The sequence below is a fragment of the Panthera onca genome, chromosome E1 (assembly GCF_046562875.1).
Source record: "Panthera onca isolate mPanOnc1 chromosome E1, mPanOnc1 haplotype 2, whole genome shotgun sequence".
In the NCBI taxonomy this organism is placed as follows: domain Eukaryota; kingdom Metazoa; phylum Chordata; class Mammalia; order Carnivora; family Felidae; genus Panthera; species Panthera onca.
Genome location: NC_138352.1, coordinates 31,986,100 through 31,998,848, shown reverse-complemented (window position 1 = coordinate 31,998,848; position 12,749 = coordinate 31,986,100). Strand labels below are relative to the sequence as shown.

The window sequence follows — 12,749 nt, the reverse complement described above, 5'->3', positions numbered from 1 at the left end:
ACACTGTAGATTCAACAAGACAGGGCCCATTTGCATGAATGTGGGGAAGCAGCACAGGATACCCCACACTTCATTCTCCAGGGTGTGGGATTACAGTGATTTTCTTCCTTTTGCCAATCCAATGTTTTCTGTCATGGGTATGCATTATTTGGGGAGTTCAAAAATTCTACTCAGTGGCTGATGAGTCAACCGACCCTCCTCCTCCCTGGTTCTTAGGTTTCTGCAACAATCGGGCTCCCCCCATTCTGTTCTACAACTGAGAGGCCACCGCCCCATGCCACGAACAGCCATCATGGTCTATGTACACTTGTCCCTCGCTCTCCAATCTTTCCAACCTGCCGGTTCCTTCCGGGCCCTCCTCTGCCCACAAAGCCTTTGAGCCACCTGCCTCACGGGCTTGAAAATACCTTCTCTGTCACCCTACCCTGGCCTTTCACTTCCGGTGTGTGGCTTCTCTCTCCCATCAGATGGTAGATTTCCTGAGTGCGGATGGGTCACTCTCTCCCCACAGTCCCTGGCCCACAGTGAGAATTTGGTTATTTAGGAAACAAATACAAGAGAGCACAGGGGCTTAGGCCTGGTCTGAGATGATGGTCTAACTGGGGAGAAAAGGCTGATGTATAAAATGAAAAAGACAAGACCATACACAGAATTAAGTTCTGTGTTTCATGCTTTGGTATAAAAGGGAAGAGCTTATGGGAACTGATCTGTGACCTTGTACTCAGGCTGCAGACTGGGACACGTTAACGGCCGATAAGGAGAAGTGTCTGATCTCAGTGAGAAAGAGGGAAGCCTTAGACAGATGCTTTGGTTTGTGCTTTGGCTCCTCCCCCTAGCCAAGTGGCTAATGGACTTGGGACTGACACCAAGCTCTAGTCCTCTCCAAAGGAACTTGAAACTACTCCCTGGGCTATACCCGAATGCCAGCCCTGCCTACAGCCCCAGCCCCAGCCCCAGCCCCAGCCCCAGCCCCAGCCCCAGCCCCAGCCCCAGCCCAAGGCAGCCAGGTATTGTATCAAGAACACTCCCACCTCAGGGCCTTGCACTTGCGGTTCCCTCTGCCTGGAGAGCTCTTCCCAAGCAGAAGCAGCTCAGATAGCTGCAGAGAGCCCTCCCTCACTTTACTTGGGCCTCTGTTCAAATGTCGCCTTTACCAGAAAAGCTTCCCAGTCATTCTAAAATACCTCTCTGGTCACGCTCTGTTCCTTAATTAACCCTCTAACAGACTTTTCTTTTCTTTCTTTCTTTCTTTCTTTCTTTCTTTCTTTTTTAATGTTTGTTTACTTATTTTGAGAGAAAGAGATAGTGCGAGCAGGGTAGGAGCAGAGAGAGAGGGAGAGAGAGAGAGAATCCCAAGCAGGCTGCGGGGTTCAATCCCATGGTTCATGAGATCAGGACCTGAGCCCAAATCAAGAGTTGGACGCTTGATCGACTGAGCCACCTAAGCACCCCTAACAGGCTTTTCTCCTAAGCACCTATCCCTACTTGACAGAAAACAGCCATTCATTGTCTCTCTCCCCCCACCAGGAGGCTCAATAAAAAGAGAAGACTTGGTTTTTATTCATCCTCCATCCTTTTTATTCATCGCTCCATCCTTAGCCCCACGCCAGCAGTAGGGAGGTACTCAATGGCTGTTAAATGTTTGTCAATGGAGAGACCCTCCCATACTCCTCTTGGCTGGCAGAATAAAAGACAGCCAGCACATCCATGGATCGACAATTCATAGGTGACTGGGATCTATAACATGGTAAACGTGGCTGGCTCAACTGGGGTCTTCCTTCTGGGATACAAAGAATGTGAGGCAATTAGCAGAGGGAGGAGGTAAAAGGCCATCTTAAAGAGCAAGCAGCCCTGGGAGACCATATTGGGCTTTGTCCAAGGTGACAAGTCATGGGTGCAAACAGTGGGGCAGAAGCCAGGGCAGCTGGGCTGGGGGGAAGGAGAGGCACCACAGAGAGGCTGCGGCCTCCTAGAGCTACTCCCTTTCCTGGAGGCTTCTGGAGTCCCACTCTCTCATCTCCTTGCAATAACCTCCCATTTCCAGCCAGCTACCTTGAACCCCTGCAATCAGATCTGTCCACTGGAGGAAGCAGAAATAGCACCCCACCAGGGGCGGTGGGCCAATTACAGGAAGATGCGAACCCGCCGCTACCTCAAGGCAGCCCCAGGGCCCACGATTTGGTGGCACAATGTCCCCCTTGCCTGGTGCATTCTCCTAAGTGTGGCCCCGTGAACTGCCTTGGCCTCTCCCTCTGCTCAGAGGTCTTATTTAGATTGCAGGCCTGGGGCCTGGACAACAACCTGGGAGCCCTCCCTCCCTTCGAAGAGAAGAAGCAGTTCAAAGTAACAAGTCATTTTCACAGATGGGAGAGAAGACAAAAGAGGCCGGCTCCTCACCCCAGGCACCACCTGAGCTGGGCTTATCTCCTCGTGTTCGGGCCAGTCTCATTTAAACATTTCAGATCTCTGAAGCCCAGAGCGTCCACAAGAGGTTTTTATTTGCCACAAAATCAATAGTGCAAATTTTGTTCTATAAAAATCTGCCAAGTACAACCTTAAACTTTTCAGAGTGAGAGTGCTATTTCTTTTCCCAACACAGCTCCAGTCCTGTTAGATGTCCTCTGTGGTCCAGCTGGCCCGTCTTTCTGTACCTCCTAGCTTCCTGGGGCCACAGAGGAACAGAGCTGGGCTGGGGTGAGGCAGCAGCAACCCTGGGCCCTGGACGAGCCATGTAGCCCCTCTGAGACTCAGTGTCCTCATCTGTAACCTGGGGCCAGTAGGACCTGCCCTGCCTTTTCTGCTTTTAACGAGGCACTGCAGGGGCACCTGGATGGCTCAGTCAGTTGAGCACTTTGGCTCATGTCGTGATCTCACGGCTCGTGGGTTCCATCCCCACGTTGGGCTCTGTGCTGACAGCTCGGAGCCTGGAGCCTGCTTTGGATTCTGTCTCCCTCTCTCTGCCCCTCCCCCCACCACCATTTTCTCTCTCTCTCTCTCTCTCTCTCTCTCTCTCTCTATTTCAAAATAAATAAACGTTAAAAAAAATTTTAATGAGTCACTGAACAGGGAAAGCTGTAAGATTTGGGGAGAAAAAAATGTGTGTCTTCTTGGTTGCTGGTACTAAAGCCGCAGCCCAGAAGCAGTCAGGTATTGTATCAAAAAATGCTCCTGCCTCAGGGCCTTTGCACTTGCTGTTCCCTCTGCCTGAGAGCTCTTCCCAAATAGAAGCAGCTTGGATAGCTGCAAAGAGCTCTCCCTCACCTTACTTAGTCTCTGTTCTTTTTTCTTTTTTTTTTCTTTCTTTTTAAATATTTATGTTTTTATTTTGAGAGAGAGAGACAGAGCATGAGCAGGGTAGGGGCAGAGAGAGAGAGAGAGAGAGAGAGAATATCCCAAACAGGCTCTGCACAGAGCCTGACACAGGGCTTTATCTCACAAACCATGAGATCATGACCTGAGCTAAAATCAAGAGTTGGATGCTTAACCAACTGAGCCATCCATGTGTCCCTCTTTTTCTATTTTTTAAGCTCCAGATTATCATGGTTTGATTTTTTTATGGTTACAGAACAATTTAAAAATTAGATTTAAAAAAATTTTTTTTGAGAGACAGACAGAGCACAAGTCAGGGAGGGGCAGAGAGAGAGAGGGAGACACAGAATCTGAAGCAGGCTCCAGGCTCTGAGCTGTCAGCACAGAGCCCGACGCGGGGCTCAAAACCACAAACTGAGATCATGACCTGAGCTGAATCAGACGCTTAGTCAACTGAGCCACCCAGGTTCCCCTAAAAATTAGGTTTTAAAACAACTTAAAAATTAGGTTTTAGTACTAAGTTTTTTGGGTTCCAACTTATGTGTACAATATTGAATCAACATTTCTTTCTTTCGTTCGTTCTTTCTTTCTTTCTTTCTTTTTTAATTTGAGAAAGAGAGAGTGTGTGTGTGATAGTGGGGGAGAGGGGGAGAGAGAGAGAGAGAGAGAGAGAGAGAGAGAGAGAGAGAGACTGTGAGTGGGGGAGAGGAGCAGAGGGAGAGAGAGAATCCTAAGCAGCAGAGGCTCGATCCCACAACCCCAGGATCATGACCTGAGCTGAAATCAAGAGTCAGACGTTCAGCTGACTGAGCCACCCAGGCTCCCCTGAATCAACATTTCCAAACAATTCATGAAGACATGACATTAGTTACTGATTCAACACTATTCACCCAGTGTCACTATGTGCTACATTTTATTTTGTGCCGGATGCTGTTTTAATCGGGTCCTGATAGGAACAGCAGAGCGCATGCTCAGATTAATTAGATGAGTGCATAATAGTCAGAGAACCTGGGTAGGGAAACCCCAAGAGATAATGTCATTCGCCCCACCTCCACCCCACCCTGGGGCTGAGGGGAGGAGGCTCTCTTGGACCTGGAGCCTCCCTGGCAGGAGCTGTGTAGCAGATGCTGTGAAGGCCTGCCTATCCCTGGCTTTCAACATTTCAGCACACACCAGCCTGACTTCCAACTGGAAGAACCTGCATTTCTTTGCCGGAGGGCTTTTTCTAGCAGTGGGGCTGGCTGTGCTCACCCACAGAGCAGGCCAACAGTGAGGGGGGAATGAATCCCTACACCAGGAACAACACTCAGCCAATGATGGATAGGAGCCGCGTATAAATACCCCTACTCCCTCCCTCCCTTGTGTGGAGGGAACTTTGAGGTGCGTGTTCTAAGACTGTATCCCCAAATTCCCCGGTGGGCTTGAGTTCTGGTTGCCCACAGTGTTAATTTGTTCAACCACAGGCCCATTATTGGCTTCTTCCCTTCTCTGTCACACTTCCGACTTGCCTACTGGCATTTTCTAGGATGCCTCCCAAATATACATCTTAAACTTGAATCCTCTTCTCAGGCTGCACTTCTGGGAAAATCTTTGGGGGATGATGGAGGGACATTAGAGCTCACAGTGACTCACCATGGGTTGAACCCAACTGGAAGCGAGAGGGTGGGAGCTCATTGCTGACGTTGGACAGGCCAACCTCCTGCGACAGAGAGCAGATCTGGAGGGGCAGGGGGTAAAGAGTAACCGGTCTCCTCACTGAACTTACCTTCCAATGAGGAGGGCAGATAATGTAAAAGCAATTGTAACCAGAAAATGATAGGACGCCCAACTGAAAAGTCTGGACCATCCCCCGAAGGAAAAGAAATCCCTGAAGGTGTTTAAGCATGGGAGGGGATGAGAGCAGGTGGCATTGTAGAATGTGGCCACAGCGTAAAACCTGGATTGGGTGAAGGCAAGAGAGGTGGCGGGAAGCTGCCCATAAGGTCAGGGAGAAGAAGGCAATCCGGGCTAGGGTGGAGGCAGGGAGAGGGGCAGGTGTGAAGGCTGCTGAGGGGGGAAGGGTGGCACTTTGAGATGGACTGATGGGAAGGGGTGAGGTGAGAGGGGTCATCATCGAGGGCCCGGTTCTTGAGCTGAGGGTGCCTGGGAGGTTGATGGTGCCAGATGCCAAGATGGTGGGGGTATGTGGGGAAGGAGTGGGTTTGCTGCGAGCTCAGGTAGAAGTAGGAGGAGAGTTTCAGACACGTTGAGTAGGAGGGGTCTGTGCGGCTGCCAGCGGAAGCAGCGCTGGGCGCAGGGGGGTGGGCGCGGTGGAATGGATGGCCCCGGACAGCAGAAGCAACACCTCGGCTGAGATGGATGTGCGGGAGTTAGCAAGCAGAAGCTGCGGCCATGGGCGTGCAGAAGTCCCCCCAAGAGGTGAGAGAGGGGGTGAGACAGCGCCCAGGGCGATGCTTGGGGAGGTGCCACGCTTGAGGATGGCAAGAAGTAGTGGGGTTGGCAAAGTAGGCTGAGAAGGAGCAGCCTGCTCTGTGGGCGAGCAAAGTAGGGAAAGACCAGGGGAGCTGCCATCAGGGAAGCCAAGGGGAAACTGTGGCCAACAGAGTCAAATGCCACCAGAAGGTCAGATGAGCCCAGGAAAATGTCTGGTAGGGTCAGCATCAAGCCACAGTCGAGTGACAGAGGACACAGCCGGAAGTCTGGGTGGAGGAGTAAGAGGGAGGTGAGGGCAAGGAGACGCCACGTGTAGACAGCGCCTCTCAGAGTCACAGCGGGTCCAAAAGGAGAGCGGGAAACAACCCCTCCCACGCAGGAGAGAGCTGAGCCTCCCGTTCTGCAGGCAGTGTTGGGTCCCTTTGTTAACACGCAACACACAGCACACCCAGTGGCCTTCCTGTGGGCGCTGCCTTGCCAAACAGGACCACTGGAGACTCCCTGATCTCCTGGAGGGGCTGTTGGGATGGCAGAGAGGCCAGAGCTGGAGGCCCCTGTCCCCAGCTCTGATCAGGGCCACATACGCTTATCTGTTTTATACTCTGGGCTCTGTCAGTGGCTATCATTCGAAGAAACTGCTCTACTTCCAAAAAACACTTGAAAAGTCATCAATCTAGTCAGGTTACAGATGGGGAAACTAAGGCCCAGAGAGGAAGAAACGTACCCAGGGTCCTAGTGAGTCAGCCACAGAGATGGAACCTAACACAGCCCTGGGACTCCAACTTTGGTATTCTTTCTACAACCCCACAGTCCCTAGGAAGAAAAGGGCCACGGCCAAGCCGAAGCCGGGGTCACACAGAGCCGCTGTTCGAGGCAGAGCCTGGGGGCCGGTGAAAATAGAGACAGACAGGAGAGGAAACACCAAATGACACACTGAGCACAGCACATACCAACGAGGTGGCCCTTGGCGCGGGAACAGAGCTGCTGGCCCCCAGCGTCAGGCCTGCCCAGCCTGCCCCACATCGGCCACAGCGTGACCTACCGGGCCCTGCCGCCCCCTAGGCTGGCCAGCCTCAGCCGGGCAACCCACTGCCCTGCACGCTCCTTCCTTCTCCCAGCCTGCTCAGACAAGCCCATGAATAGAACATTAAAGGCAAAACCTTCTAAAAGAAAAAGCAGCTCCCTGGTAGGAGTCGCCCCACTAAATGTCAAATACAGAGCAAGGCTTCCTGCCTTGTGTGCTTCTCACTAATGGAGGCACCTTAGCCTCCATATCCCCATCATCCAATCGCCCTATAAATAAATCATTGTGAGAAGAATGCCAATTTTCCCCCCAGGGCCTCATGAATCTCTCTATACAAGCATATGTAAAGGCCCCCTTCACTATGTGTTGGCACAAGAGCCCGGAGAGAGATGGCAGGCTCTGCGAGGGCAATTTTAGAGGCAGAAGCAAACTTTCATACCACCTCAGTGGGCTGAGAGCCGGGAGCCCAGCTTTTCTCTGATGTGAAAAAGGCTCTTCCTCCATTTCCCATGGACGCACCCTGACTATGCTGCCACGGCCCTCTGGGATCAGCCCAGGGAGCCGCCAAGAGGCCCAGGTCCAGGGCCTGTGGAGGTCTGTCTCCTAGAAGCCACTTGGCGCCCCCAGCCGTGCGGAGGAACCTGGTCACCGACGTGCAGTGCACGGAGCACTGGCTCACTCACCCCTGGAGTCCCCCACTGAGCAGCTCGCCAGCTCACCAACGGCACCAACGCGGCACCCAAGGTCGGGTGCCGACATAGGCTCCAGGGCCAGTAGGTCGGGCACATGCACTCAGCACACTGCCGGCTCGCACACCAGAGCTTGTTGCACGCTAGCCAGGTGTGTTTCTGTGCGCGCGCGCGTGCGCACACACACACACACACACACACACACAGTATTGTGCCAACACGGAGGCCTCCAGGGCAACTCTTCTGAATCAGATAGCAGAGCTGTTTGCTGTTTTGGATCCCAACTTCGCTGACTGATTAGACAATAATCACAGGCTCGGAAGCACCAGCCTATCTGTGAGATCAGACACCTTGCCTCACCATGGTGGATGAGAGCTCTCACTCAGAGGATTCAAACATGTTCTGAAGGGGGCAGGAGAAGTCCCTTCTAGAAGACCACTCTGAGCTCTGCATTACAGTCCAGCTAACAGACTAGGGCTGGGCCATGGGAGCGCCACCCCAGGAGGGAGGGAGAACCCCAGAGGTGGGGGGGCAGATACAGGTGGAGGGACCTGCCACTACCATCCACCTGAGCCACATCCTGGGGCCGTTGCTCTCCACACAAGCACCAGCCAGTCTGGAGGGTGGCTGTTCACAGGTCTACGAGGTTAGCCAGGAAGAGCAACATAGTGGCAAGATCCAGCCCCCAAATAAACCACGTCCCGGCCTTTCTCAAGGGCACGAAAGCAGGCAGGATGGTGCTGGCCCACTGTCCCATCTGTGTCATGAAGAAACCACAGCAGAAGGCAGTAGGTGAGGGCATATCTGCCCAAATACAAAGAGGGGCAGGGAAGAAGAGGATAGGTGGGACGATGACTCAGGGTCCTCGAGCCCCAGGCCCCAGCCGGAGATGCTCCTGGGGGTAGACCAGAAGGGGAGTGCCTGGGAACTACCAGGGAGCTCTGTAACAAGATACAAATGATTCATCAGTGTCCAGCATCCCGCAAAACAAATGTCACAGGAATTCAAGGCAGATGGGCACGTGAGACAGTGGAGTTTAGGGGTCAAGAGAACAAGTGAAAGAGTGTGGTGGCAGACAGATCTGGGATTGCATTCTGACTCAACAGTGTGTCAGCTGAGTGACCCAGGACAAGGGACTTCATTTGTCATGCCTCAGTTTCCATATCTGTATAGCAGGGGCAAGTACAGACTGACCTCAAAGGGTGATTATGGAGATCACATGACATAAGGTGTGGAGTCACTTAGCCAGGCCCATCAGTAATTACAAGCAGCTATTGCCACTGCATGGACACGGATGGGCACAAGTGGATCTTTGCTGCCCCTGTTTCCAGCCAGCATCCATACCTCCTCCCAGTGGGTTCAACCACGCATGCTCTAAGACCCAAGGTGGCTTTGCCTTGCCGTGGTGATGGACACCAACCAAGTCAGCGTGCCTCCTCTCCCCAATTCAAAGGCATCCAAGGAAGTCCCTGCTCTGGGCCCCTTAACCTTGGAGCTAATGTCTCCCTGGGTCTTCTCCCAGGCCTTGAGGAAACCCTCACCCTGAAGTCCCTGTCCCACTCTTCTCTCCGACTCGCTTCTACTCAGGGTGGCCTGGCCAGCGCACCCGAGAAAGGGCTGCTTCCGGCACTCTGCGCGGAGGTCCTGCCTTCTGCTGTCCCTGGAGGCTCTGTTCCCGTTTCACCAGCTATTTTGCTTCCTTGGCCATCTGTTCTCTCCCTGTCATCTCCTCTCTGTTTTAACCTTAACCACTACTTTGCTGCAGATGGTACCAAACAGATCCGTTCTTGACATCCTTCATGATGCCTGCCCCCTCCTTCTCATCTCCAGCAAGCGAACTTCTGCTGTGTCCTTTTTCAGGCTGTGACTCCAAAGCTCAGAGTTGAATTCACCCCACAAGCCTCCCTCCTCAGCCTCATCTGCTGTCAACTATGCCACAGGTCAGGGGACAGACACCTGCATTTTCCTCTTCCTAACAAGACTTCCCCTTTTCGAACCTGGCCAAGAACCTCTGCTGGTGTCAAGTCCACCGTCTGCTCCAGTTATCTACCTGGTGTCCATAAATAGTGCCCTTGAACCCTCTAGAGGGCTCAGGAGCAGCAGCCCGAGATGGAGACCACAAACTCCGGGATTCCTTCCTGCAGTGCAGGAGCCCGTGTGCCCATGCTCGGAGTTTGGGTCTGGAACAGCTTGTCTGTCAAAAATGGACCTGAGAGCTGCAATGAGGATTTGGCCACGTATTGGCATGACAGGAATCGAACCAAAACACATTTTCTGTGTGGTCTGAGCTCACAAGGGAAACAATACGCTGCTTTCCTTGCTTTTATTCTGGCTACTGATGAGAAAATGCATGCATGGGCTTTATTTAGCAACTCGCTCTGCCTCTCTTCTTCTGTTGGTTGTGTCCCGGTGCTCCCCTAAAATTCCTCCTCTTGGCTTCTCTTTTCCGGCACAAGGACGAGGAACTTTGAGGAAAGAAGCAGCCCAGAGTTTCCCAATGATAGAAGCTGTTTTGGTGACATTGGTTCCACCAGGCTGCATTCCCTGAGCGGGACAGAATTAGGCTGGGAAGACTGAAATTCCACTTCTGCACCGGGGTTTGGGATACAAAAGCCTCATATCTCAACCCTCTCAAGCAGGGCTCTTGTATTTCCGCTCTACACTTCCTCTGCAGCGGAAAGAGAAGTGTCTTGGCTGTTGGTGGAACACTCCTCCCTTCTCCTCTCCATCGGAGCTAAACAGGGCCATGTTATGGATAGCTCCAAGAGATGGAGCCTGCTTACCCCTGGCCACATGGAGACTCTCAGGTCACCTAGGGAACCTCAGGGATCAAATGGACGAAGCACTGACAATCCCATGGTCCCTTCCTCCCTCTGCCTCCCCTCCTTCTTCACACAAAGGAGACCCAATCCAGCCACCAGGCCAGCCCATCTGGCTATGGAAACCAAAAGAACAAAATGCATCTTACTGGATTGCAGACCTTAATCTAGCTCTTGCTGAATTATTCAAAGATGGCATTAACTTATAAATGAGTGTGTTTGACTGATTTTGTGGTTGATGTACAGATAAATTCTAATGAAAGACAGCTACAAGATTTTAAATTATTAATTAGACTGCCACTTAACAAAGCCTATTTGGCACTCTATTTCCTTGCTTAACAAGACAAAAACTTTAAGGACAGGTTCTTTATTAGCCCAGAGGCTGTTGATTTGCATTCTGTTTTTATAGCTCTAAACATGAAAACCATAGATCCTGACCTTAAGCAGGCCACTTCTGGCAAAGCAAAACCCCCAACAGGGCTGCTCTTTCTTCCTGGATGGTGCTGGGTGGCTCGGGGCCTGGCTTGCTCTGCCTGCCTCTCATCTCTGACCAGAGGCTTGCTTTTTATATCCCTGGTTCTGCCAGGGTAGGCCAGGAGATGGAAAAGAGGGCAGGCAGCAGCTGAAGCCTTCAGCTGCTAGCACTGTCAGCAGCAGGATCCACTGACGACTCAGGCTGTTCTGGTTCACAGAGGTGGGGCTGTGGCCAGTAGAGTCCTTTCCTGAAGGGATGCAAGGCAGCGCACGCAATTCCTAAAATGTCCTGCCGGAAGACAGGACCCAGCTTGCTGTAACAGGACAACCAGAAATCAGAGCAATGACCCTCATGACCGAATGCCTACGTTCACTGCCTTCCTCCTCTGGGCCTTCAGACACTGAGCCTCCTCAATCCACAAAGCACTCCATTGTCAAGCCCACGAGCCCAACCCTTTACAGAAAAGAGGGTTTTTCTCTTCCACTCTGCCCCCAGGATCTAGGAATGGCAGCTCTTTCTCTTTTCAAACCCTCTTCCAAAGCTGGACTATAAAACTCCCTCAGGTCTAGGACCCCATGAAGGGCCCTGCAGCTGATAGGCAGGGAAACTGCAACAATTGTCTGAACCTACCCTGTAACATTTTGCTTGGAGCTTTGGGGAACAATTGGAGAAGCAAACACTTCAATGGCCACCTCCCTTGGCATTGGCCTCAGGCATACCTTTGGCTTTCAGCACATACCTAGAATCCACACGGAGAATCCGAGTGTCTTGTACATGTGTGCAAAAGAAACAAGTCCTGGTGATCACAATCAGGGACAAAGAGAGAAGAATGTCCAGCAAAGGACCAAAATAAAAGTCCTTTGCCCACACAATGTCCCAGCAGAAGGCTGCAGGCCACTGGAGTCGAGCATAGCCCAGCAAAAGGTTTTTCTGCTCTGTTTTCCCCTGGTCAATCCAGGTGGAAACCTCTTTGCTGGAAGAAACTCTCTCATCAACCAAGCCATGAAGGAAGGGAAAAATAGCCCAAGTGGTGAACGCATATGACTGCCAAGCCTCCAGCAGCCACCTCTTGAGCAGGGTAAGTGAGCCTCCTCCAAGGGGAGCAGCCCCCAGGATGCACTGGGCTCATTCCAGGTTGGGTCTCTGGATGGGAAAGACAGGCTCCTGGAGGTTACTCAAGCCTCCCTGGGCACCTAAGCCATATAAATGAAGTGCATGGGCTGCTTTGTGGCTCACTTTAAACTAGAAACTGCCAAAAGGCAACAGACCAAAAGGAAAATGAGATGTCAGTTTCCCTCTATTATCTCCATCACAGACGAGGCAACCCAGACATGGCGGCTTTTTAAAACTGCCTGGGAAGCCTTAGGCACCAGGGCAAGTCTACACACTCCAGGCCGAAGCTTCTCAGACCTGGGCTTCTGCTCAGTTCTGTAAAAAGCCCCTTCTGTGTGCAGACACTCAGGCCAGCAACGCTAGCTGCTGAAAGGACTTTTAGTCTCTTTCTGCAGAGAAAGGGAACTGGGTGTATCCGTGAAGTGGTTTCTCCAAACAGCCGCAGGGACTTTTCCCACACCACAGTAAAAGGCAGCTAGCGTTTCCCCCGCACTGCCCAGGCCCACGTGGAAGACACAAGTCACACACAAGTTTGTGACTATTGACACGATGGGGCAACCAAGGCTTCCCAGTAGGCCTGAGCAAGCCTGGACCACCACAGAGCCTTTACAGCGTCCAGCGAAGGTGTGGTTTCTTCACCCACCTGTCCCACCTGCTAGTGGGGTCTCCTCCATGACCCCCACGCCTGCTCCTCTCCGCCCATCTTGAGGCTTCGCTTCCCATTCCTCCGCCACCTCCCCCTGCCCGTTTTCTCCTTCCCTATCCTACTGTGAGGTCAGAATCCTGTGCTTACGACACCTCGGTCTGTTGCCATGGAAACAGGGGCGGATTAAGGCAGGAGCGCTGAGCGCAGGGATCAGGCCCCTCAGCTACCTGAGCTCTCGCCT

The 12,749-nt window shown here is 52.4% G+C and overlaps 1 protein-coding gene and 1 long non-coding RNA gene across 2 annotated transcripts in view; both read right to left on the bottom strand.

Annotated features, from left to right (window-relative positions):
- RTN4RL1 (reticulon 4 receptor like 1) overlaps window positions 1-12,749 on the bottom strand; it is a 72,992-nt gene that overhangs the window by 58,197 nt on the left and 2,046 nt on the right. The window lies entirely within an intron of this gene.
- LOC132688155 (uncharacterized) lies at window positions 10,626-12,606 on the bottom strand. The gene is made up of 2 exons (XR_009614427.2): window positions 12,506-12,606; window positions 10,626-11,062 (listed from the first exon to the last, which is right to left on the bottom strand). It is a non-coding gene; the product is annotated as an uncharacterized LOC132688155 (long non-coding RNA).